Here is a 24,038-nt window from a genome sequence, read left to right on the forward strand (position 1 = left end):
CGTGTGTGGAGGAGCCTGGAAGAGGATGCCAACCCCCTATTCTGTGTGCACAGCCTATGTATCTGGCTTGGTCCCCCACCAGGTCTCTGAAGCAGGCTGGACCGGGCCAGTGGCCCATTTTACAGATGGGAAAATTCACGAGGGCTCTGTGGAGCTCTTGTGGCTGAAGGGGAGGGCTGAGAAATTATGGCCTAGGAACTCTGGCTCCGGGGCCCTCAGGGAGCTGGGAGGAGGGAAGAGGCCCCATCCTCAGTGCAAGCCCTTTCCAGGATGTCGGAACTGCGCCTGGCTGAGGGCTTGGTTGGAGTGTCGGGGATGAGCACTCCCGTCGGGAACCCAAAGGAAAGTGAAGAAAGCCCCGTAAGCATGTGGCCAAAGGATCTCATCAATCTGGAGGCTGGGGAAACTGCCTGGCAGGTGGTCCTGAAGAAGATCAGGGAGCTCTCCGATTTGGTAGGGAGGGAGGGGGAGGGGAGGAAAGGGGAGGGAAGGGAAGGGGGTGAGTAGGGAGGGAAGAGGGTGTCTCAGTCTCTACTTGGTGGGCAAGCAATAAGACTTTCTGTTTTACAGTCTTATGTCAGTCTCCTAGGTCTTATTCCAAGGTTCTGTTCTGCTGGGGGTGATGGAATATTTCTGTCCCCTTCTAGCTCTCTCCCCACCCCACCACTTGGAGTTTTACCCAGTGCCAAGCTGTCTGATTGAGGGTTGGAGCTTTGATCTACAAAGACTGCTGCCCTCTTGTCCCCCTATTTTAAGAGTTAGAAGGCCTGGCGTCAAATCCTATCTTTGCCATGTACTTGCTCTGTGACCTTGAGCCAGTGACTTCCTCTTTCTGAGCCTTTGTTTCCCAATCTCTGAAATGGCAACAGCAATAGTACTTACTGCATAGAGTTGTTTTGAGGATTAGCTGAGATAACCCACTACCCAGCCTTCTCTTCCTCTTTCCCTGTGCTGGCAGGATCGCCAAGACCCCTTCATGGTGGTTGACCTGGGCATGCTGGCCAGCCGCCATCAGGTCTTCCGCCAGGCCCTGCCTCGGGTCTTATCCTTCTATGTGGTGAAGTGCAACAGTAGCCCCTGGGTGCTGCATGTCCTGGCCACCCTGGGCACCGGCTTCGACTGTGCCAGCCAGGTGAGCCTGAGCCCAAGGCCAATTGTCTCATTCACAGGCCTGACACTTCCTGGAAAAAAAGGCCAGGTGCCAAGGGTCCTGGAGTGGGGACTGCAGCACCCTGAACAGGAGATGACACTCGTAGTCCTCAATTGTTTGGGAAGGAATAAATGAATGAACTATGGGTGTGGTCGACCTCCCACTGGTCCACGTGACTAAGGCAGACAGCCTGAGCGAATGAGTGGAAGCACAGGCTTGAAGCCACAGACCCCATTCCTGTCCTGGCACAGCCATTTCACCTGAGCCGCAGTTCCTTCCTTTTGAAAATGGGGCCAACTATACTTTCCTTAGAAGAGTCTAGAAGCTTAAAGAGCACAATTTGTGCTCAACGCACTGCATAGTAGGGGTTCAGTCAAGGGCAGCCCCTTTTACTTATGCCCAGGCTTCCTGTCCCCAAGCAGTAAAGGGCAGTGAGGCAGCCCCCTACTCTGGCTGTTACCCATGCCAGGTGGAGCTGGAGCAGGGGCTGGGCCTGGGCGTGGCCCCCTCTCGTATCATCTATGCCAACCCCTGCAAGCCTGGCTCGCACATCTAGTATGCTGCCCGTCATGGGGTTCGGTTCCTGACCTTCAACAGTGAGGGGGAGCTAATCAAGGTGGCCCAGCACCACCCCGGGGCCAGGTGAGACCAGTGGAGGAGGGGCAGTGCAAACAGGTGGAGACAGGTAGAGCAAGGGACCTCAAGCCTGGGACCCCGGCAGATGTAGTTGGGCTGCAGGAACCAGATGAAGGTGGTCCCATATGGTGACTGGCACAGACCCAAGCAGCAAAGTACAAGAATTTGGGTCAGTGGCCCGATGCCTTCCCTGGTGCACATTGGTGCTAAACAAACGTTGCCTGTGTCTGCATAGACACTAGGCAGAGCCTAGCATTAGGCAGTCTGGCATTAGGCGACATCATAGAAAAGGCACTTGTATTGGAGTCGGGGAGACCAGGGCTCACATTTCAGTTTCATTTGTCACATGCTGTGTGATCTTGGGAAAGTTATTTAACATCTCTGATCCTGTAACGTGGAGACCTGTGGAAGGTGTATTTATAATTTTATCCTTTTCCTGCTTTTTCTTGCCTGGGAAGAAGTCTGTAAGTAGTGAGTGTGTTCACTCCTTGGGACTCCATGTTTGGACAGTCCAGAGGAACGAGGCAGGGGGTGGGTGGGAAGCTGGAGGGAGGTTGGGTCGGGGGCATTGGGGCTCATGTGCCTAAGAACCCCTGGTATCCTTTGCACCCCTCTCCCAGGCTGGTCCTCCGGCTGTGGACCCAGGACAGTGAGAGCATCTTGCCCCTGAGCACCAAGTTTGGGGCCAGCCTGGAGGTGTGTGAACATATGCTGAAGTCAGCCAGAGACCTGGGGTTGGCGGTGGTTGGAACCAGGTGAGCGCACTGGCTTTCCCTGCCTGGGAGGCAGGAGTCCTGGTTTCCACTATCGATCTCCAGCCTTTAGCTTATTGGACACCCTCTGGTCAGCTGAGGCCCCTCTGGACCTCGTGATGCTCCATCTGTCCTCAGCGAAGAACCTGGATCTTATCTGGGATTAGGGTGGGACAAAGGAGGCACAGGCCCTGGGTGCAAAATTTAAGGGGATGTTAATGAACAAGCATTTTCAGAACTCTAATGGAAAACTGATGAATTCATAAAAGTGCTAACAAAAGATCAAGATGAAAAAAATTAATTACATGGGACTGAGTGAACTGATGAGGATGATTTTAATTTTTGTGACTTTCTGTTTGGATTAAAAAAAAAAAAAAAAGGGCTTCCCTAGTGGCGTAGTGGTTGAGAGTCCGCCTGCTGATGCAGGGGACGCAGGTTCGTGCCCCGGTCTGGGAAGATCCCACATGCCGCGGAGCAGCTAGGCCCGTGAGCCATGGCCGCTGAGCCTGTGCACCCGGAGCCTGTGCTCCGCAACAGGAGAGGCCACAACAGCGAGAGGCCCGTGTACCGAAAAAAAAAAAAAATCCCACAAGGACTCAGAGGCAAAAAATATACAAATCAATTTTCACTGCAAAGTAAAGGAGCTGTTACAGTGGAGGATTCCTGGACTGAACGTCAATATTATGACATAGTATGAGTGTGTTTCGTGTTTGGTAATTGCAATCATTATTGCTTTTGTTGTGGTCACCCATTTACAATGCTTGGTGTCAGTTTATTTATCTCTTGTAAAAATAAAATACAGTGTGTATGTGTGAAAAAAAACCACTTAGTACTCTAGATAAATAACATTTTAATACAATATTTGAAAAAGTAAAAAATAATGCAAAAAAATTCATAATGAGGAAAATATCAAAATTTTAACTAAAGACAGGATTGGCATTTCTGATTTTTCCTTTTGCTTCAGGGTTCAATTACTATTACCAATCTTGTCTTTATTTACATTATTTATTTATTTATTCATTTAATATTTATGCATGTATGTATGTATGTCTTTATTTTGGCTGCACCGGGTCTTTGTTGCAGCACGCAGATCTTTAGCTGCAGCATGTGGGCTTCTTAGTTGCAGCATGCATGCAGGATCTAGTTCCCCGACCAGGGATCAAACCCGGGCCCCCCGCTTTGGAGGCACCGAGTCTTACCCACTGGACCACCAGGGAAGTCCCTATTTACATTTTTAATGTTTTATTCATTAGCGATGTTTCTGAATCAATGTTGCTCTTTACAACGATCGCATTTAATGTTCTTTATCTTGATTCCTTAGTGTTGTGGCACCCCCTGGACTTCTGCACCGGCCTCACCCGACCCAGCCCTGATTGGTTCCTCAGCCCACCCTGCCCTCCGGCATGGGGATTCGGGGTTCTGAGCACACTCCTTCCAAGGTGGAAGAGAAAGGGAGCCCCTGCAATGAGACACTGGGAGGGGCCTGCTAAGAGAGGTGACCACCCCCCAAACGTGAGCGCCCCAACTCAAGGATGACCGTGTGTCGGTGTTTCTGACCGTCTCTCTTCCTACTGACCCTTGCTTTTTCACATGTGTTTCTCTACATGTCACTCAACATGTGTTTAGCTTCCACGAGGGCTCAAGATGCCAGGCACCCCATAGCTTCACGCAGGCCATCACCAACTGCCGGCGCGTGTTTGAGATGGGCTGCGGGGTCAGGCATGACATGAGTCTCCTGGACATCGGAGGGGGCTTCCCTGGAGAGGAGGGCTCTGACTCTAAGTTTGAGGAGGTGAGAGGGGAGGATGAGAGGGAGCCAGGTGTCCCAGCCTGGGTTTAGGGGACAGAGTGTGTGTGTATGGGGAGCTCGTGGAACTGTGAGTTGTATGTGCGTATGTAGCTGGGATTTGTCTGACTATACTTTCACAGCCTGTGTGCATATATTAGCACGTGCACATCTGGCTCCGTGTCTTTCTTTAGACATGTTAGTTGATATCTCCGGTTAAGCTACAGTCAGGTAGAAGTTTACTATCCCTGAGACCCAGGGAACATTTCATCTTCACTGACTGTATATTAATTTAAATGGTTCCAAATTCAGACATCTCAGGGTGCTATGTGCTACGTGCCCTTGGACAAGTTACTTCCCCACTCTGGGCCACAGTTTCTACCTGTTTCCTCCATAGTAAAATGGCACACAGCTCCCACACAGCTGTCATGGGAATGAAAGGAGACGATGCAGGTAAAGCTCCCACAGAGGGACTGGCCACATTAGGCTCTGGGTCTACCCCTGCAGATGGTGGGAGTGATCAACACCGCCCTGGCCCGGGACTTTCTCTAGGGGAGAGGCGTCAAGGTCATCGCAGAGCCCGACCGCTTCTAAGCAGCATCTGTCTGCATGATTGCTGTCAACATGATTGCCAGGAAGGCTGTGCTGGAGCCCGGTGGGTGGGCAGGGCACTATCCAGGCGTTCCCCGGCCCTCAGGGGAGAGGATGGGCAGGGAGTCTGGGCTCCAACCCTGGATGGCTAATTAGCAGGAAACAAGCTTCAAATTGGGTCTAGGAATGAACCTGTTAGTATCACTATTTTGTTGCTCTGAAATAGACTGGGAGGTGAGAACCAAGACAAAGGGTCTTCATTATTCCTAAGTAGCCAATGGATTTATATTGTGTTTATGGGGGTAAAGTTACAAAATACAGCCCATGAGGTTCACAGACACCATGGTGCTGGTGTGCACCTTAAATTCATCCAGCAGGCATTTTCTAACAGGTGCAAATTCTTATACCAAAAATATAGTGAGTAAATAAAAATTCTTACAACAAATATAAGAAGGCATTATCGTTGTTGTCATGGCCTGAAGGTTAAGGGTGACATCTATAGGGTAATGGTAAACCTTTGACAATTGAGATTAACCACCACAGGAGAGTTTTTTGATTGTTATTTTTGCAGCAGGAGTGGGGTGGGTTTGCTTTTATCACAGTGAGCTAACTAGAAACTCCATTTCATGATGAGATGGAGAATAGATGTCTCCCGCTGGCTTAGTGCTTTTATTCTCTGTGGCTTTATGATAACTGACATGTAAATATTTATAACCTGCTTTAATCTCCTCCCTTATCCTTTTTGACAAATGATTGGCCCACAGCTTTGTAATCCCTAAGGCACTTGTGTCAGCCGATTGCCATTTCTTCACAAAATGTCTCATTAAAGATTATCACAATAATAGGAAGCATGATTTCAAGCCATCATTTAACAAAAGTCTAAGTATTAGGAGCTTATAATTATTATTTTTTAAATTTATATCTTTATTATGGTAAGGAGTAATTTGTGTGTGTGTGTGTGTGTGTGTGTGTGTGTATGTGTGTGTTTTGGCTGACCCACATGGCTTGTGGGATCTTAGTTATGGGATCAGGGATTGAACCCGTGCCCCCTGCAGTGGAAGCGCTGAGTCTTAACCAATGATCTGCCAGGGAAGTCTCTAGGGGCCTGTTATTTTTATTTCCACAGTAACAAGAGATGCCAATTATTAAGTATCTGTTATGTATGAAAAACATATTTTCTCTCATTTCTGCTCTACAGCCCTGTGAAATAATTTGGGGGCATTCCCATTTTACAGGTAGAGATAGTGAGGCTCAGAGAGAGGAAGTAACTTGTCTGAGGCAGCACAGCTAGCTGGTGGTGCAGCTGGACCTGGGTCTGTCTGATTCAAACACTGGTGCTCTTGGATTTGTACTACATGCCAAGCAGAGTTGGGCTCTTGACCTTAGGGATGTCTTGACTACCTCTCATGACCAACTAGTTTAGGGACAACTGGGGCTGTGGCTACAGGAGATGGGATCAGTGATGGCAGCTAAGAAAGCAGGGAGGGGATGGTGGGAAGTACACCGGGGAGGGGGCAGAAAAACCAATATTCAGAAAGATCTGGGCACAAAAATGCCCAGATGTTATGAAATGCTCCAAATGTTAAAAGAAATCAGCACAAAATCCTGAGTTTAGATTCAAGAAAGCAGTGTTCTAAGAACAGATGAAGAGTGGTTGTGAAGAAACCGGCTTGGTAGTAGGTCCTGTCCAAAGGATCTGGGGGTCGTAGGTGACCACCAGCTCAATATGCATCAGGAGTATGATGGAGCTGGAGAGAAAGCTGCCACACGCTTACTTCGGTAGCATCAATAGAGGCAGAATGTTTAGATGGAGGGAGGTGACAATTGTGCTGTACCCTGTGCTTGTCAGAGTTGGGCACTGTTTTTGTTCTAATCAGGTTATGTAAGACATGGAAATAACTGTCATGAAGGAGAGGTTATTACTCACAAGTTTCCTCTGGAGAAACCAGATGCATGGCAGGCCACACAGGGCCACAAGGGGAAGGACCGGAGTGGTTCAGCAGGCAGAAGGACAAAGGGGAAAGCCAGGCCAAAGCCTCTACTGTGGTTTTCAAGGATAGGAGTGGGTGAGGCAGGGTGGGCTGGATCGGCAGGTGTGGGACTGGCTAGTTTGAGCAATTTCAGCGAGTTGTGGGGGTAAGGACTGCCCTGGGGCCACTAGCCAGAGGTAGTGCCTCAAGTTCTGGGAGCTCCGTCTAGCAGGCAGTTTGCGGTATAGACGCTGGATTGGTTGGCTTGCCCAGGAAAGGCGCTCTTGTAAGGCAGTCATTTGCTATCTCTAGGAATTAACCAGCCTGGGGAGGAGCAGTCTCTCCACGGTCAGCAAGGCCCCAGATGCCAGAGCATCAAGAACATGTGGTTTATACAGGCACCCCTTTGAGGAAGGAAACTGACAAATCAGCACATCCCTGAGGAGCAGCCATGATGGAATTAGGTCATGAAGAGGCCGTTTGCCCCCAGTTTTGACTCATGCAGCAGGGGCTCAGGGAACCTGGTCTAAGGTGAGGGCAGAGTACCTGAGACCTGCGACCTGGGGACAAATCTCAGACCTGCCACAATCTCCTGTGTGACTTCTGATGAGACTCAGTTTTCTCAACTGTAAACCAGGGCTCATTGTACCTACTCAGAGTGTAGTTACAAGTTAAATAGCTTAATACATGTAGAGAGCTTAGAACAATGCCTGGGCTATATCTCATGGTATGTTAGATTATTCTTATGAGGAGAGGAGGAAGAGGGGCAACACTCCGATGTGGGGAGCGGGGGGGCAGTGGGAGAGCAGAGGACAGGCCCCAACCGTGCATGGGTTCAGAGAAGACTCCTGGAGCAGGGAACAGGGGTTATCCAGCGCTGGTCAGAGGGTCAGGCCTCCCCCAAGGGTGCTGGGCTCGGGTCAGCGGTGAGACCTGGCTGAGCACAGCTCGGTCCTGCCATCTGCCTGCTCTCAGGAGGCTACTGGAAGCTGCTGTTCTATCTCAACAACGGCCACTAGGGCACATTCTGCATTTTCCCAGGGAGCCTGAACCCAGGATGCCCATTGTGGTGAAGGTAAGGAGAACTTTTTGTGGCTCTGGCACCTCCCAGACTCTGAGATCCCCTAGTCCAGCCCTCTTTGGGCAGGGCTCCCTGCTGCCAGGGGAGAGGCGAAAGATCTCAGATTATCGGTGGCTTGACAGATTGTCACACCTCGTGCATGTACCAGGATGTGTATGTGTGTCTATGTGTATTGGCAGGTGCACTTCTGTGTGTGTGCATTTCTCTGTGTGGGCCTGTCGATTTACACCTGTGCAGGAAGGTGGGTGTCCAGGTCCATGGGTCTGTGAAGGGGTGTGTGTGCAGCTGTTTGGCTGTTTGTGTTTCCCTGTGCATTTCTCTGTGTCGTTATGTTTGTGGTTCCAGAGTCCTTGAATCTTGGAGATGCAGGAGACTTAGGAAGTAGAGATTCTCAAACTTTGCTTCACATTAGAATCATCTGGGAAACTTTAAAACACCCCTATGCCCAGACCATGCCACAGACCATTGATATCGGAACTTCTCATGGGTTGGGACCCTGACACGATCCTCAGGAGTTTGCAGTGCAGCCAGGTTTGAGGCCCGGTATTTTGAGTGATTATTAAATAAAATCTTCCCACTTTATAAATGGGAAAACTGAGGTCCCATCTGTGTCTGCACTTGTGAATTGGCAGGGCAGGAGTATATCTCTAGAGCATAAGCTCCATGAGGGCAGGGTCAAGAACAGTGCCTGGCACATAGGGACCACTCAGGAATTGGTCAGAGTGGGTGAATGACAGAGTCTTTGCTGGTACCTTCCCTCTGGTGCCCTGGGGGCATGTCCTGCAGGCTGGGGAGTGAAGGGGGGGGTGTCTTCCTTCTCTGATCCCCACCCCCCCACCACCATGTCCCTGCAGGACCTCCGCCCCAAGCTGCCCCTCTTCTCTTGCACCCTCTACAGCCCCACGTGCAATACCTTTGACAAGCTCTTCTTGAAGGAGGTGCAGCTGCCCGAGCTGGACCTGGGCGACTGGCTGGTCTTCCCCTCCATGGGCGCCTACACGTCCGCCATGAGCTCTGCCTTCAGCGGCTTCCCTCTCCCCTCCCATCTGCTGCACCACGGGACCGGAGCTCAGGTGTCTGGGGGAGGTGGAAAGGGGCTGGGCAGTGAGGGGCTCTCACCAGGATCTGAACTTGGCAAGGGGAGTTGGTGGCTGAGCTCTGGGGTCCCAGGCCCCGGAAATACCCTACTCCCCCAACTGGCCCCAGCAAAGCCCAAGGTGTCTGGCTGACCTTTGACACTGGCCTCTGCCTGTGGGGTTGACCCGGTTACAGCCTCTCCACAGGTAAGTCCAAGGTAGCCCACCTGGGCAGTTCTGACAGCCCTGATGCGTAGATGCCTTTGTGGGCAGAATCAGGCAGCCCTGTGTCCCCAGATGACCCTCAGCCCCTTGGCTGAGGTACCGCCACCCCGCTCGGCTCTGACCATCTGCAGCTGCCCTCCGGGTTCCCTCCTCAGGTGTCCCTTCCCCCCCAGCTCCAGGCTCCCTCACAGCCCCGCCCCAGGATCCCCTCTGGGCCCAACCTAGGGTTTGCCTCCTTAGGTAGCAGAGGGTACCCTAGAACACCTCTCTACTGGCACATTCCTTCCACAGGAGCCTGCTGGAGACCACGCTGTAGGCTGAGACAAAGCCAGAATGGAGGGGCTTCAGACACCTCGGTGCGCCCACGCAGGGATGCTTGGGGGCAGGGATCTGGGGGGAGGAGTAGCGTGGAGGAAACAGAGGTTTGGGTGCCTCTGAAATGATGCGGCAACCTAAGGTTCAAAACTATCTTCTCCCTAAGTGGGCCTGAAGCCTAGGTTAGCTCTTCCGGGAGGCTGATCCTACCCTCCCTGCTCCTAACCCCCTAGACCCTGGGGTGGGGCAGGGAGAGGAACCTGCGCTATTACAAGAGTGCCCCCTGAAGGCCGTGCCCTGGAATGTGAGGCAACCTTCATTGACCAGCACCTTGTGACGCTTTGGTCCTTCCTTTCCTCCAGTTAGTGACCCCTGCGTTGTTCCAGAAAGGTTTACGTGAACCATAGGCACCCACCCTAGTGGAGAGAGCAGGGGCATTGGAGTCAGACAGGTCTGGAGGGAATCCAGGCTCCACCACATCCTGGCAGTGTGGTCAGAGCCTCAGTTTCCCCATCTGTGAAGTGAGGGTGAGATTAGCATTCCCCTTGTAGGGCTGTTGAGAGGATTAAGCCAGATAATGCAAATCCTCATTCAAGGTCAGTTCATGTTCACCTGCCTCTGGCTGCCCTGATCCTAGCCCTGGCCTGCTCAGAGGCCACCCCTGCCCCCACGGTCTGGCCATCCTCAGGGAGCATGCACACAGCATCTGGCCACACAGCTAATGCGCCATGTGGGTGCCTCAGACCTGACCTTGGCCTTAAGAAACGCCCAGGTTGGGAGGTTGAATGGACAAGGTGTGGATACAGCCAACTCCGAAGCAGGGCAGATGCTACTACATGTCCCCTGGACACACTAAAACTTTAAAAACAACAACATTTGGGGAGTTGTGAGCTCAAAAAGACAATGTATCCTACAGGGAAGGATGATGACAGAGGTAGGGGTCGGGACACATCGGGATGACCAGTCACCTTGCTGCAGCGAGGGAAAGGGAGAGAGGGCCCCAGAGGCCAAGTCACCCACCTCCTGTGTCCTGTGTCCTTTTTTAAGCTTCGCCTGATAAGACAAGACATTCTCTGATCTCCAGCTTCTGCAAAGGGTCCTCCCCATCCACCAGAATCAGCCTTACCAACCTTGTTGCTGCCTCCCCAGCCCAGCCGAGACCAGAGGAATCTTCCGGCATCCTTGGGCTACAGAGCTTTCCCCGCCAACCATCTGAGGAGAAGGGAAAGGTACCTGCACATGCCACCCAAGGAAGCCAGAGGGTTCATGCAGCCTTTGGATTACGTGTTATCCATCTGTCTCCTCCAAGAGCCTGAAAATTGGGAGTGGAAACGTCTACCCTTACCTCCCCAGAAATATCTGGAAGTACAAATATGAGTGCGCTTTAGGGGAAAAATAAAGTTGTATTCAGATGCAAGAGATGTTGGTGTGTTTTGTGTTTTGCCCTCTGGGTGCTGTACTGTGTGACTGTGGATATTCATCCATCCATCCACCCATCTGTCCATCAATCCACCCATCTATCCATCCATCCATCTATCCATCCACCCATCCATTCACCAGTGATCCATCCATTGATCCATCCATCCATCCATCCATCCATAAAATAAAATGCGAGGGCCTAGACTGTGTCTGGCACAGGCGATACATGATGAACAAGATGGACAAAAATCAAGTTCATGGAGCTAAACTTCCAGTTGGAAAAAGAGCATAAGCAAACACATAAATCAATGATAAAATGAAGTGGAAGCAATAAGTGCTGTGAAGAAAAATAAAACAAGCAAGGGGCCAGTGTGTGATAGAAGACAGTGCTATTTTAGGTAGAGGGGCCTGGGAGGCCTCTCTGAGGATGTAGCAGGTGAGCAGAGACCTGAAGGGACCGTGTGGTTAGCTGAGTCAGAGAGTTCCAGGCACTGGAAGCAGCAAGTCCAAAGCCAGAGATGGAGAGTGTTTCCCCAAAGGCAAGAAGCCCTGTGGGTGAGCAGAGTGAGTGAGGGGAGGTGTTGGGAAATGAGGCAGGAGGAGGGTCAGGGGCTGATCTTGTCAAGTCTCAGATAAGTCAGGGATTGGACTTTCTTCTGAGTGGGGGGGAGGGGGGGAAGGCGGGGAAGGGGGAGGGGGAGGCCCTGGCAGGTTTGAGCAGGTGAATAAGGTGAGAGGATGCAGAGAGAACTTGAGGGGTTCCTGCCAGTCCTGGGAAATGATGGTGGTCACAGTACGGGTGGTGAGAGGTGCCAGGTTCAGCACAGGCTGCAAAGGTCAAGTCGAGAGAATTTTTGAGGGGTCAGATGTTGGGTAAGAGACAAAGAGAAGAGTCAAGGACAACTCCAGGGCTTTGGGCTGAAGCTGCCGGGACACAAAGGGAGATGCAGGGGAGGAGAAGCAGGTTGGGAGGGGTTAAAATGTAGAGTTCAGTTTCGGAAAGGTCAGGTTTGAGAAGCCTATTAAACCTCCAAATGGAGTCAGATACAAGCATTGGATTTCAGGGCAGAGGTCAGGACGGCAGATATGAACGTGGATGGGGCGTGGTCCACACTGGATGGACTTTACATTCCTGGGGCCGCCCAGCCCAGTCAGGAAGTGAGCATACAGAGAGAGGACGCGAGGCACGGGAACTGAGAGGAGAAACACTCCAAGAAGGTGGGAGCCCTCAGCTGGGTCAAATACTGCCCAGAGGTGGGTGAGGTGAGGGCTGAGAACGGCATCAGGAAAACGGAGGTCATTGGTGGTCTTAACCAGCGGGTTTCAAAGCCAAGGAAGGTTGGTGGAAGTGGAGTCCAGAGAGGATGGTGGAGAGGGTGGGGCGTGGTCACCTCTTCCGGGGAGTTAGTTGTGCTGTAAGGGGAACAGGAAATGGGAGGGTAGCTGGAAGAGGCGCCCCGTAGAGTCAAGGAGGGGTTTGTTTTAAGATGAGAGATATTATGGCGTGTTTGTAGGCTCACAGGGATGACCGACAGAGGGGAAGATAAGATGCAGAAGAGAGAAGCGACAGCGGCAGAGCAAAATCCTTGGGTGGGTGGGAGGGGCTGGCGTCCTGGGGGCGGGGGGAAGGTGCGTCCAGATGGGAGCTCGTGCCGCACCTCCGCGGGGACAGGCAGGTCGCTGGGAGAACGCAGAGCTCTCTACTGATTGTTTCTTTCTTAGCGGAGTAAGAAGCAAAATCATAGTGCAGAGCAAGGAGGCAGGAGAGGGTCCTGGTGTTTTTAGGAGAGGGCCGAGTGGAAACGTCACAATGCGCGTGGAAGGGTGAATGGTCCAATGAAATGGGTGGGATTGCCAGCACAGGTGCCCACTCGAGGTTTGTGGGGATCCATTTAGAATGAAGCCTGTCATCCGGTGTGTTTTGTCTTCAGCCACGTGGGCACCTGTGCTATGGGTGCAGGTGCAGAATGGGGGGTGGGGTGGGGAGGAGGAGGGGGAGAGCCAAGGGAGGTGGAGACAGCTTGGAGAATGAGGTGCTCCCTGGGGTCTCTGCAGGTCCAGGCTCCACACGCAGTCCTGAGAGCCTTCTCCTGAGAGCACATGCTGTCCTTCCACAGCCTTTACCTGCTGGAGACTCATAATGACCCAGTGAGCTTATAATGCCCCCACGTTAGAGAAGCAAACCCAGCGGTCGCCTAGCCGGTAAGTGGCAGAACTGGGATTTGACTTCAAACGTAGTTCAGTCTTCTCCCTTTAGGGCAGCAGGGGTATGTACACTGTGTTTAAGAAAGTCTTGCTTTCAGAGGCACATGAAAAGCTGCTCAACATCACTGTTAGAGAAATGCAAATAAAAACTACAATGAGGTATCACCTCGCACCAGTTAGAATGGACATCATCAGAAAATCTACAAACAACAAATGCTGGAGAGGGTGTGGAGAAAAGGGAACCCTCTTGCACTGTTGGTGGGAATGTAAATTGATACAGCCACTATGGAGAACAGTATGGAGGTTCCTTAAAGAACTAAAAATAGAATTACCATATGACCCAGCAATCCCACTACTGGGCATATACCCAGAGAAAACCATAATTCAAAAAGACACATGCACCCCAGTATTCATTGCAGCACTATTTACAATATCCAGGTCATGGAAGCAACCTAAATGTCCACTGACAGACGAATGGATAAAGAAGATGTGGTACATATATACAATGGAGTATTACTCAGCCTTAAAAAGGAATGAAATTGGGTCATTAGTAGAGACATGGATGGACCTAGAGACTGTCATACAGAGTGAAGTAAGTCAGAAAGAGAAAAACAAATATCAGATATTAACACATGTATGTGGAATCTAGAAAAAGTGTACAGGTGAACCAGTTTGCAAGGCCGAAACAGAGACCCAGATGTAGAGAACAAATGCATGGACACCAAGAGGGGAAAGTGGTGGGGGGGGGATGAATTGGGAGATTGGGATTGACATATATACACTAATACATATAAAATAGATGACTAATAAGAACCTTCTGTATTAAAAAAAAAGAGAGAGAGAGAGAGAGAGAAAGAAAAGTCTTGCTTTCACCCAGATGGTGAAAAAAACCAAGCTTGGCTGTTGGGAGGTTGAACTTCAGGTGTTCCGTGCCGTGGCCCAGGCTTTGTCATGGTTCAACCATAGTGACTTGCTGCCACCCACTGGCCACTATCAGTATTGCATCCAAGCAGAACATGCATCGCATTTGCTCAGCTAAGGATTCAGTATCTGGGTCCAAAGATACCTTACTGGGGTTTCCCTGGTGGCGCAGTGGTTGAGAATCTGCCTGCCAATTCAGGGAACCCGGGTTCGAGCCCTGGTCTGGAAAGATCCCACATGTTGCGGAGCAACTAGGCCCATGAGCCACAACTACTGAGCCTGTGCGTCTCGTGCCTGTGCTCCGCAACGAGAGTGGCCCTCGCTTGCAGCAACGAAGACCCAACAGAGCCAAAAATTAATTAATTATTTTTTTTAAGTGTCTTTAAAAAAAATGCCTTGTTGAAAAGGGCTGCAGAGGAGTTCTCTTCCCCCTTTGACAAAGGAGGAGAGAGAAGTCCAGAGAGATGACTTTAAAAAGCCATCTGCACCCGCCTACTCCATCCACTCAGTTGCTCATTCATTCAATAAATATTCACTGAACACCTCTGTGCCAGACACTGTTCTAGGCGCTGGGATTCAGCAGAGATCATTGCTGTTGTAGAGCTGACATTCCATGGGGTGGGCAGGGAGGACAGGTACCAATCAGGTAAATAAACCAGATAATGCTAGATTGTGATGGGTGATGTGAAGGAATTAGAGTGACTGGAGAGGGTGGTGGGAGGTGACATTTGAGGAGAGACCTGATGACTGGGAGGGTTCGGGAAAGATGCTCCAGGAAGAGGGAACAGCACTGCAAAGGTTCTGAGGCTGTGAAAGGTGTGGGCAGGTTCCAGAATAGGTGGAGCCCACCAACACCCCAGCCCACAGCTGTCTCTGTAGAACAAGTAGAAGTGGGAGCAGAACTTTCTAGAAGGAGGGTCATGCCATTGACCTTGACTCAATCAGTCCACAGCCTTGATCAGCACCCGTCTCACTCACACAGCTGACCACTCTCTCCTGGAAACTCTCTCTTCTCTTGGTTTGTATGATACCAACCTCTGGTGGTAGGAAAAGCTATGATTATTCTCCTGTGAAAATTAAAGCTTAACGATCAACATAGAGAAGTTTCTGGTTTGAAGGAAGCCACTGACATGTCAAAAGCTAGAGCAGGAAATACTGGCATGTGGAGCCAAAGGTCAAGGTCGACATTTCTGGGCTCTGGGACAGGAGCATGTAGAGGAGAATTGGTGGAGATGTAATCAGTCTTGCTCATAGCTGTTGCCATGTTATAAGTGTGTGTTTGTGGACCTGTTTGCTGCTAATCTGTGAGCCATTCTTGGCAAAAAAAAAATGAATATTTATAAGTTTATATATATAATATGAGTAAGCTTTACTCAAATCCTATGAGTGGTGTTCCAAGAAATAATAAGTTTTGGAAGCAAAACAAGTCCCTAATTTGGTAATTTCACCATGTTACTCGAATACTACCCAATTATGTTAGCTGGTATTTTCCAGTGTTTGAATGTTTGCTCTAGGCTATAGTTCTCTGTAAAGCAAAATTGTTCATTACTAAAAGGAGGAAAGTTATATGAAGTAACATGTACCTAATACCCAGCTTGAAGATGTGTTTGAACACACTCAGTTCAACCAGCATCAGTGCAAAGTGAAATCAGTTCCTCCACACCAGAAATATTTATCATAAAAACAAAAGATCAAGGGCAATTAATACTTTGTGTTTTAAATTTTCATTTTAAGACCCTTTTAAGTAGTAAGCATTTATGATATCACTCAATTTTTTAAATGACTTTTATTTGGCATTTACGTTAAGTTAATGTTTCCCCTTTTTAATTTTTAAAAATATTTTATTTATTTTTGGCTGCATTGGGTCTTCGTTGCTGCGCGTGGGCTTTCTGTAGTTGTGGCACGCAGGGCCTACTCTTCATTGTGGTGTGTGGGCTTCTCATTGCGGTGGCTTCTCTTGTTGCGGATCACGGGCTCTAGGCACGCGAGCTCAGTAGTTGAAGCATGCAGGCCCTAAAGTGCGCAGGCTTCAGTAGTTGTGGTACGCGGGCTCAGTAGTTGTAGCGCAGGGGCTTAGTTGCTCCGCGGCACATGGGGTCTTCCTGGACCAGGGATCGAACCCGTGTTCCCTGCATTGGCAGGCGGATTCTTAACCACTGTGCCACCATGGAAGTCCCTAATTTTTTTTTAATGATCAAGTGTCTATACGAGGTAGAGGTCATTGTTACATGTCACTGAAATACAGTAGTACCCCCTTATCCAAGGGCGATATGTTCCTAGACTCCCAGTGGATGCCTGAAATTGTGGAGAGTACTGAGCCCTGTATGTACTATGTTTTTCCCTATCCATACATACCTATGATAAAGTTTAATTTATAAAGTAGGCACAGTAGATTAACACCAACTAAATAGAACAATTATAATATACTGTAATGAAAGTTATGTGAATGTGGTCTCTCTCTTTCTCAAAATATCTTATTGTTCAAATTTCATGCCTTAACTAAGCACTAATCTTGCACTGTGGCCATAACTTTTGCACTTTGAGGTGTGACATCCAAACTAGCATGAATTTCTTTTTTCTTCTTCACAATTTCAGGGATAGAAAATTTATTCTTACCATAGATCTTAGCAACCTCAGCATTTTTTCATTCCCTATAAGTTTAGGACTTTTGCTTAAAGGAAGGACTTTACAGCTTCTGTTTGGCATATCTGAATTGCCAGCATCACTACTCTTGGGCTTTGTGGTCCTTATTAAGTAAAAATAAGGGTTATTTGAACACAAGCACCAAGATACCACTACAGTCAATCTGATAACTGATGGATACTGAATGACTCATGGGCAGGATTACACTGATAAAGGGATGATTCATGTTTCCTGTGGGATGGAGTGGGACAGCTAGAGATTTCATCACGCTACTCAGAATGGCGCTCAATTTAAAACTTATGAATTGTTTCTGGAATTTTCTATTTAATATTTTTGGACCATGGTTGACTGTGGGTAACTGAAACTGTGGAAAGCAAAACCATGGATATGTGGGGGTTGGGGGATTACTATATACCATCCTGTCATATAATGGCTCGTAATAATAATAAACCATGCATCTATAATCCTGATTTTTTAAACAGGAAACCTCTGAAATGTTTAGTATAACCCTCTTACAGAAAAATTTTCACTGTTTATTATTATGATCGATCATTATTTTTCCAAAACCCATAAAGTGTTGGGGAAAATACAGAATAATGTATGATTTCAGGAATTCCTGAGAATTTCCTGGGATTCTGACATCTCATACCCAAATCCCAAAGAATATCTGTTGGGAATTTGGAAATGCTCTTTGACGTTTTACCTCTGTAACATCTCTCGACTCTGCATCCCCTCCCATCCCCAAGGCCACTGCTCTGATCGTCAGACCTTTGTCATCTCTTCCGACCTTGTGAGTCAGACTCCAGACTCCTCCAGGCCATCTTCCACGCTACAGAGGGATCTTTCTGAGGCAAAAACTCAGCCTGTCATTCGGCTGCGAAATCCATCCCTGGCCCCCCAATTCCTTCACCAATGTTTTTCAAAATGCATCTTGGGACAGTGGTTACATAAAAACATCTGTCAGTTTCTAAGAAGTGGTGGTTTAGGTAGCTTCATTCAGAGATTCAGAATCTCTGGGAGTTGAAGCCTAAAAATCTGCATCCACATCTTCTGAATGATTTCTTTAAATCCTTTTTATGGTGAAATACAACATGAATACAGAAGCCACATAAAACAAAGGTACAGATTAGTGAACCATAATTAGGCAAACTCCCCTATAACCACCACCCGTCTGAAGGCAAATCCTTGCCCGCCACCCCAGAAACTCTCCGCACGCCCCCTCCTTAATAACCCCTTCCCACCTCCACCCGCAAGAGCAACCAGCAGCCTCTCACTTTGCCTGTTTTTTGCTTATTTTAATGTCATTAAATTTTGTTTAATCCTTGGTTCTCTTTCCATCTTTTTTTCTTCTTCTTGTGATTCATTTGCTAATGAAACCAGATCATTTGTCTTACAGAGTTTCCCACAGTCATTGCTAATTGCATCCCCATGGTGAAGGTAGCATATTCCTCTCTTCTCTGAATTTCCTGTTAATTGGTAACTGGATCCAGAGACTTAATCAGATTCATATTTCTTTTTCTTTTTCTGACAAGCCTACTTTTATAGGTGATGTGTGTTCACCATCAGGGGCTCATGACTATGTTTTCACTTTCTCATCTTGTACATTTCCCACCCCAGATCTGAAATCAGCCCCGATATCTGGGGTAAATACCTAGGAGTAGAATTGCTAGTTCGTAAGGCAGAAAAATGTTTAACTTTCTAAGAAGCTGTTAGTCTTCTCAGGTGGTGTACTTATTTACACTCCCATCAGCAATGTATGAAAGCTCTAGTTGCTCTAAATCCTCACCAGGATTTAGTAGGTGAATCTTATTTTAGCCATTCTAGTGGTATGAAATGTTATCTCATTGTGGATTCAGTTTGGAGTTTCCTAACAACCAATGATGTCGAACACCTTTTCATGTGCTTATTGGCCATTTGTATATCTTCTTTTGTGAAACCTGTTCTGCGTATATATTCTATATGTGTCAATTGAGTCATACTGGTTAACTACTTTGTCCGAATCATCTATACCTTTACTGATTTTGTTTATTTGTTTGATTTTGGGAAAAAAGTGTGTTAAAATCTCCAACTGTGGTGGTATGTTTGTCTATTTCTCTTTTAGTCTCAACAACTTTTGCTTTATGTACTTTTAAGCTGTGTTACTTGGTGCATACAAATTTAGAATTATAATATCTTCCCGTTGAATTGGACTTTTATTGTTATAAAACATCTGTTTTTATTTCTAGTAATACTTTCTGTCTTAAGCTTATTTTATCTGGTATTATTATAGTGACACTAGGTTTTTTTTAAAGTAGTTTGAATGGTATACCTTTTTTCATCCTTTTGTTTCTGTGTTTTTATATTTTTTAAGTGTTTCTTGTAAATGAATACAATTGGGCTTTTAAAAATCCATTTTAATGATATCTGTCTTTAGTCAGTTTGTTTAAACCATATATATTTAATGTAATTATTGATAGAGTTGGATTAAGGTCTACCATTTGCTATTTGTTTTTCTGTCTCATCTGTTCTTTGTTCATTTATTCACCCACTGTTCTCTTCTTTTGGATAATCAAGTTGTTTTTATTATTTAATTTTTTTCCTTTATTAGGTTCTAGTTATACATTTTTATAAAATTCTTTCAGTAGTTACTATAGAGATTTAAATATGCATCTTGGACCTATTACTCTATGTCTTAGTTCAAGCTGCTATAACAAAATACCATAAGCTAATTGGCTTAAACAACAGGAATTTATTTCTCACAGTTTGGGTGGCTGGGAAGTCCAAAATCAGGGCATCAGCATGATTGGGCTCTGGTGAGAGTCCTCTTCCTGGTTTGCAGACAGCTGCCTTCTTGCTGTGTCCTAGCATGGCAGAGAGAGGAAGCAAGCTCTCTTGCCCCTCTTTTTTTTTTTTAATTAATTAATTTATTTAATTCATTTAATTTTGGCTGTGTTGGGTCTTTGTTGCTGCACGCAGGCTTTCTCTAGTTGTGGCGAGCAGGGGCTACTCTTTGTTGCAGTGCACAGGCTTCCCATTGCAGTGGCTTCTCTTGTTGCGGAGCATGGGCTCTAGAGCGCAGGCTCAGTAGTTTTGGTGCACGGGCTCCATTGCTCCGCGGCATGTGGGAACTTCCCAGACCAGGGCTCGAACCCGTGTCCCCTGCATTAGCAGGCAGATTCTTAACCACTGCCCCATCAGGGAAGTCTGCCCCTTTTCTTATAAGGGCACTAATCCCATGAGGACTCTATCTTCATAACCTAATTAATTCCTAAAGGCCCCATCTCCAAATACCATCACATTGGAGATTAGAGTTTCAGTGTATGAATGGGGGGGTGGGGTGGGGAGGGAGAGACACAAACATTCAGTCCATATCACAGTATTACAGACTCATTGTAGTATTAAATTAATATGTTTACCACTGTTTTAACAATGTAAGAAACTTACAACAGTTCAGCTCCTTTCACTCCCTTCCACCTTTTGTGCTATTATTCTTTATTTCTTTATTATGTTTTACTTCTATATATGTTATAAACCCTACAAGACATTTCTATTATTGTTTTACTTGTCAGTTTTTTTTTTTTTAAGGGAACGCTATTTATTTATTTATTTTTGGCTGTGTTGGGTCTTCGTTTCTGTGCGAAGGCTTTCTCTAGTTGTGGCGAGCGGGGGCCACTCTTCATCGCGGTGTGCGGGCCTCTCACTGTCGCGGCCTCTCTTGTTGTGGAGCACAGGCTCCAGACGCGCAGGCTCAGTAGTTGTGGCTCACGGGCCTAGTTGCTCCACGGCATGTGGGATCTTCCCAGACCAGGGCTCAAACCCGTGTCCCCTGCATTAGCAGGCAGATTCTCAACCACTGCGCCACCAGGGAAGCCCATACTTGTCAATTTTTAATTTTTACCCACACATTTGTCCTTGCCAGTTACCTGTATTTCTTTCTGAAGGTCTGTGCTTTCATCTGGGATTTTACTTCAGCCTGAAGAATTTTCTTTAATGTTTCTTGTGGTAGAGGTTGGCCAGCAATAGATTTTCTCAACTTTTCTTTGTACAAAAATGTCTTTGTTTCACCTTAATTCTTAAAAGATTGTCCCTCCTCTGTATAGAATTCTAGATTAGCAGGGTTGGGGTTTTTTTGTTTTTTTGTTTTTCGTTTTCATTTCTGACCTTTTAAAGTGTCATTCTATTTTCTTCTGGATTTATAGCTTCTGTTGAAATGTAGGCATCAGTCTTATTACTGTTGCTTTAAAGATAATGTGTCTTCGTTTATCTAGCTGCTTTTAAGATTTTCTCTTTGTCTCAGTTTTCAGCTGTTGACAATGGTATGTCTAAGTGTGGTTTTCTTTAGTGAAACCTGTTTGGGTTTTACTAAGCTTCTTGAATTTGTGGGTTGATATCTTTCAACAGTTTTGGGAAATTATAAGTCATTTGAAGTAATCCTCAAATATTGCTTCTGTCCCAACTCTCTTTTCTCCCCTTCTGGGATTCTAATTACACAAATGTCAGAACTCGTTATGCTCTGTTCCTGCTATATTTTTCTCTGTCTCAGCTTGGATATTTTCCGTAGAATTGTCTTCAAGTTTGCTAATCCTGTTTTTTTTTCTTTCTGCTGTACCCTTTTGTTGTTGTTGTCATTGTTGTTAAATATATCCAATAAGTCTTCGGGCTTCCCTGGTGGCGCAGTGGTTGAGAGTCCGCCTGTCAGTGCAGGAGACACGGGTTCGTGCCCCGGTCCGGGAAGATCCCACATGCTGCAGAGCATCTGGGCCCATGAGCCATGGCCACTGAGCCTGCGCGTCCGGAGCCTGTGCTCTGCAATGGGAGAGGCCACAGCAGTGAGAGGCCCGCGTACTGCAAAGAAAAATAAATTAAAAAAATAAAAAATAAAGTTTCCAATCCCATAGCATTAAAAATATATATATATATATACATATATATATCTCCAATAAGTTCTTGATTTCAGGTGTTGTATTTGCCAGTTTTAGAATATTTGATTATTTAAAAAAATTTATTCCACTTCTCTATTGACAATCTCTATTTTATATCCACCTTGTCAATCTTTTTTTCTTCTATGTTCTTTAACATATTATCAGAGTTATTTTAAAGTTCTTGTCTGCTAACTCCAGCATGTGGATCATTGTGGTTCTGACACTATCTTCTATTCTTTTCTCTTCACTACCAGTCATGTTTTCCTGCCTCTTTGCATGTCTAGTAATCTCCAATACATGATATTGTTCAAATTGTAAATTATCCCAATATGATAAGTGTGTAGTAGCATCTTACTGTGGTCTTAATTTGCATTTTTCTGATTACATATAAGGTTGAGCACTTTTTCATATGTTTATCAATCATTTGGTTTTCCTCTTTTGTGGAGGGCCTGTTCAACTTATTATTTATTATTTATACAGTGGTCCCCTCTATTCCTAATAGTACCTCTTTTTTATTGAAGTATAGTTGATTTACGATGTTGTGTTAGTTTCAGGTGTACATCACAGTGATTCAGATATATTCTTTTATATTCAGATATATTCTTTTTCAGATTCTTTTCCCTTATTTGTTATTAAAAATATAGAGTATAGTTCCCTGTGCTATACAGTAGGTCTTTGTTGGTTATCTATTTTATATATAATAGTGTGTATATAATAGTGTGTATATGTTAATCCCAACCTCACTTTCTCCTTTGGTAACCATAAGCTTGTTTTGTATGTCTGTAGGTCTATTTCTGTCTTGTAAATAAGTTCATTTGTATTTTTTTTTGGATTCATATATAAGCTATATATATACCAGAAGCCATTAACAAATAAGAAATATAAATGGCTTTTAAGCTATATCATATGATATTTGTCTTTCTCTGTCTGGCTTACTTCACTTAGTATGATAATCTCTGGGTCCACCCATGTTGCTGTAAATGGCATTATTTCATTCTTTTTTATGGCTGAGTGATAGTCCTTTGTATATATATACCACATCTTCTTTATCCATTCATCTGTCAATGGGCATTTATGTTGCTTCCATGTCTTGGCTATTGTAAATAGTGCTGCAATGAACATTGGGATGCATATATCTTTTCAAATTATAGTCTTCTCTGGATATATGCCAAGGAGCGGAATTGCAGGATCATACTCTATTTTTAGTTTTTTAAGGAACTTCCATAGTGTTCTCCATAGTGACTGTACCAATTTACATTCCCACCAAGAGTGTAGGGGGGTTCCTGTGACTGTACCAATTTACATTCCCACCAATAGTGTAGGGGGGTTCCTTTTTCTCCACATCCTCTCCAGCATTTATTATTTGTAGACTTTTTGATGATGGCCATTCTGACTGGTATGAGATGATACCTCATTATAGTTTTGATTTGCATTTCTCTAATAATTAGCTAATGTTGAGCTAATTATTAATTATCTTTTCATGTGCTTGTTGACCATCTGGATGTCTTCTTTGGAGAAATGTCTATTTAGGTCTCCTGCCCATTTTTTGATTGGGTTCTTTGTTTTTTTGATATTGAGTTGTATCCTAATAGTACTTCTCGCCTTAAAGCCCACTCTGTCTGATGTTAATATGCATAGGTATTTGGTTAGTAACCTCACCCAGAGGGGACTTCCACTTCCTTTAACTGACTTGGGAATTATGCTGTTTTTATTGTGTTAATGTTTATCCTAGAGGTTATAATCTACACACTTAACTTCTTCAGATGTAGAGTTAATCAACCCTCCCTCCAAAGAAGATTTTCACTTGCTTTTTCCAGGAGGCTGGAGGCACACAGTCTGGGGGCACGTCAATCTAAGTTCAAGACTTGAGTTTACAGACCATCCAACCGATATAAGCTGGGGCTGCAAGTCCATACTAGGGCTGGCTTCTGGAAGCATGGCTTTCGGGATTCCTGGCTTATTGTGGGGAAGGTTTTCTATATGATCATTCATTATGTACTCTAACTTTATCTGTGCCCCTTGCGCAGGGGAGTCGGCAAAATAACAGTTCCAATTGGCCAGAATCAGAAAAAATGACTTTCTTGCTTGGTTTATCTGTCAAACTTTCTGTTTTCCTTCCATTTTGTTCTGGTAATTCCGTACCCTCTGGTTACACCAGTTTACCAGCGTTTTTAGTTGTTTTCAATGGGAGAATTGATCTGAGTAACTTAGCCTGACATTAGCAGAAAAGAGAAGTCTACCAGACCCCAGACTCCATTTGACAGAGATGGAAACTGTGGATCAGTGGGGGGTGAGGCCACTTTCCCAGGGTCTCAGAACCAGTAAGAAGTGGCACCAGCCTGCAGACTGAGGACTGTCCTACACCAA

General features: G+C 46.3%; 1 protein-coding gene and 2 pseudogenes across 4 annotated transcripts in view; 2 read left to right on the plus strand and 1 right to left on the minus strand.

The window, feature by feature from the left end:
* Positions 1-24,038, minus strand: part of LOC309799101 (methylosome protein WDR77-like) — a 460,959-nt pseudogene that overhangs the window by 83,752 nt on the left and 353,169 nt on the right. The gene's annotated exons all lie outside the window — the stretch shown is intronic.
* LOC309800726 (ornithine decarboxylase-like) lies at positions 271-9,195 on the plus strand (annotated as a pseudogene). The gene is made up of 7 exons: positions 271-453; positions 959-1,132; positions 1,620-1,792; positions 2,407-2,541; positions 4,165-4,330; positions 4,832-4,979; positions 8,753-9,195. The product of its transcript is annotated as an ornithine decarboxylase-like (transcript).
* TINAGL1 (tubulointerstitial nephritis antigen like 1) overlaps positions 12,142-24,038 on the plus strand; it is a 33,891-nt gene continuing 21,994 nt past the window's right edge. For both annotated transcript variants that reach the window (XM_082614878.1, XM_082614880.1), the window contains exons 1-2: positions 12,142-12,219; positions 13,057-13,203. The gene's annotated coding sequence lies outside the window, so the exon portion shown is untranslated. The remainder of the gene's footprint in view (positions 12,220-13,056; positions 13,204-24,038) is intronic.

The sequence above is a fragment of the Mesoplodon mirus genome, assembly GCF_964341445.2.
Source record: "Mesoplodon mirus genome assembly, chromosome: 3".
Classification (NCBI taxonomy): domain Eukaryota; kingdom Metazoa; phylum Chordata; class Mammalia; order Artiodactyla; family Ziphiidae; genus Mesoplodon; species Mesoplodon mirus.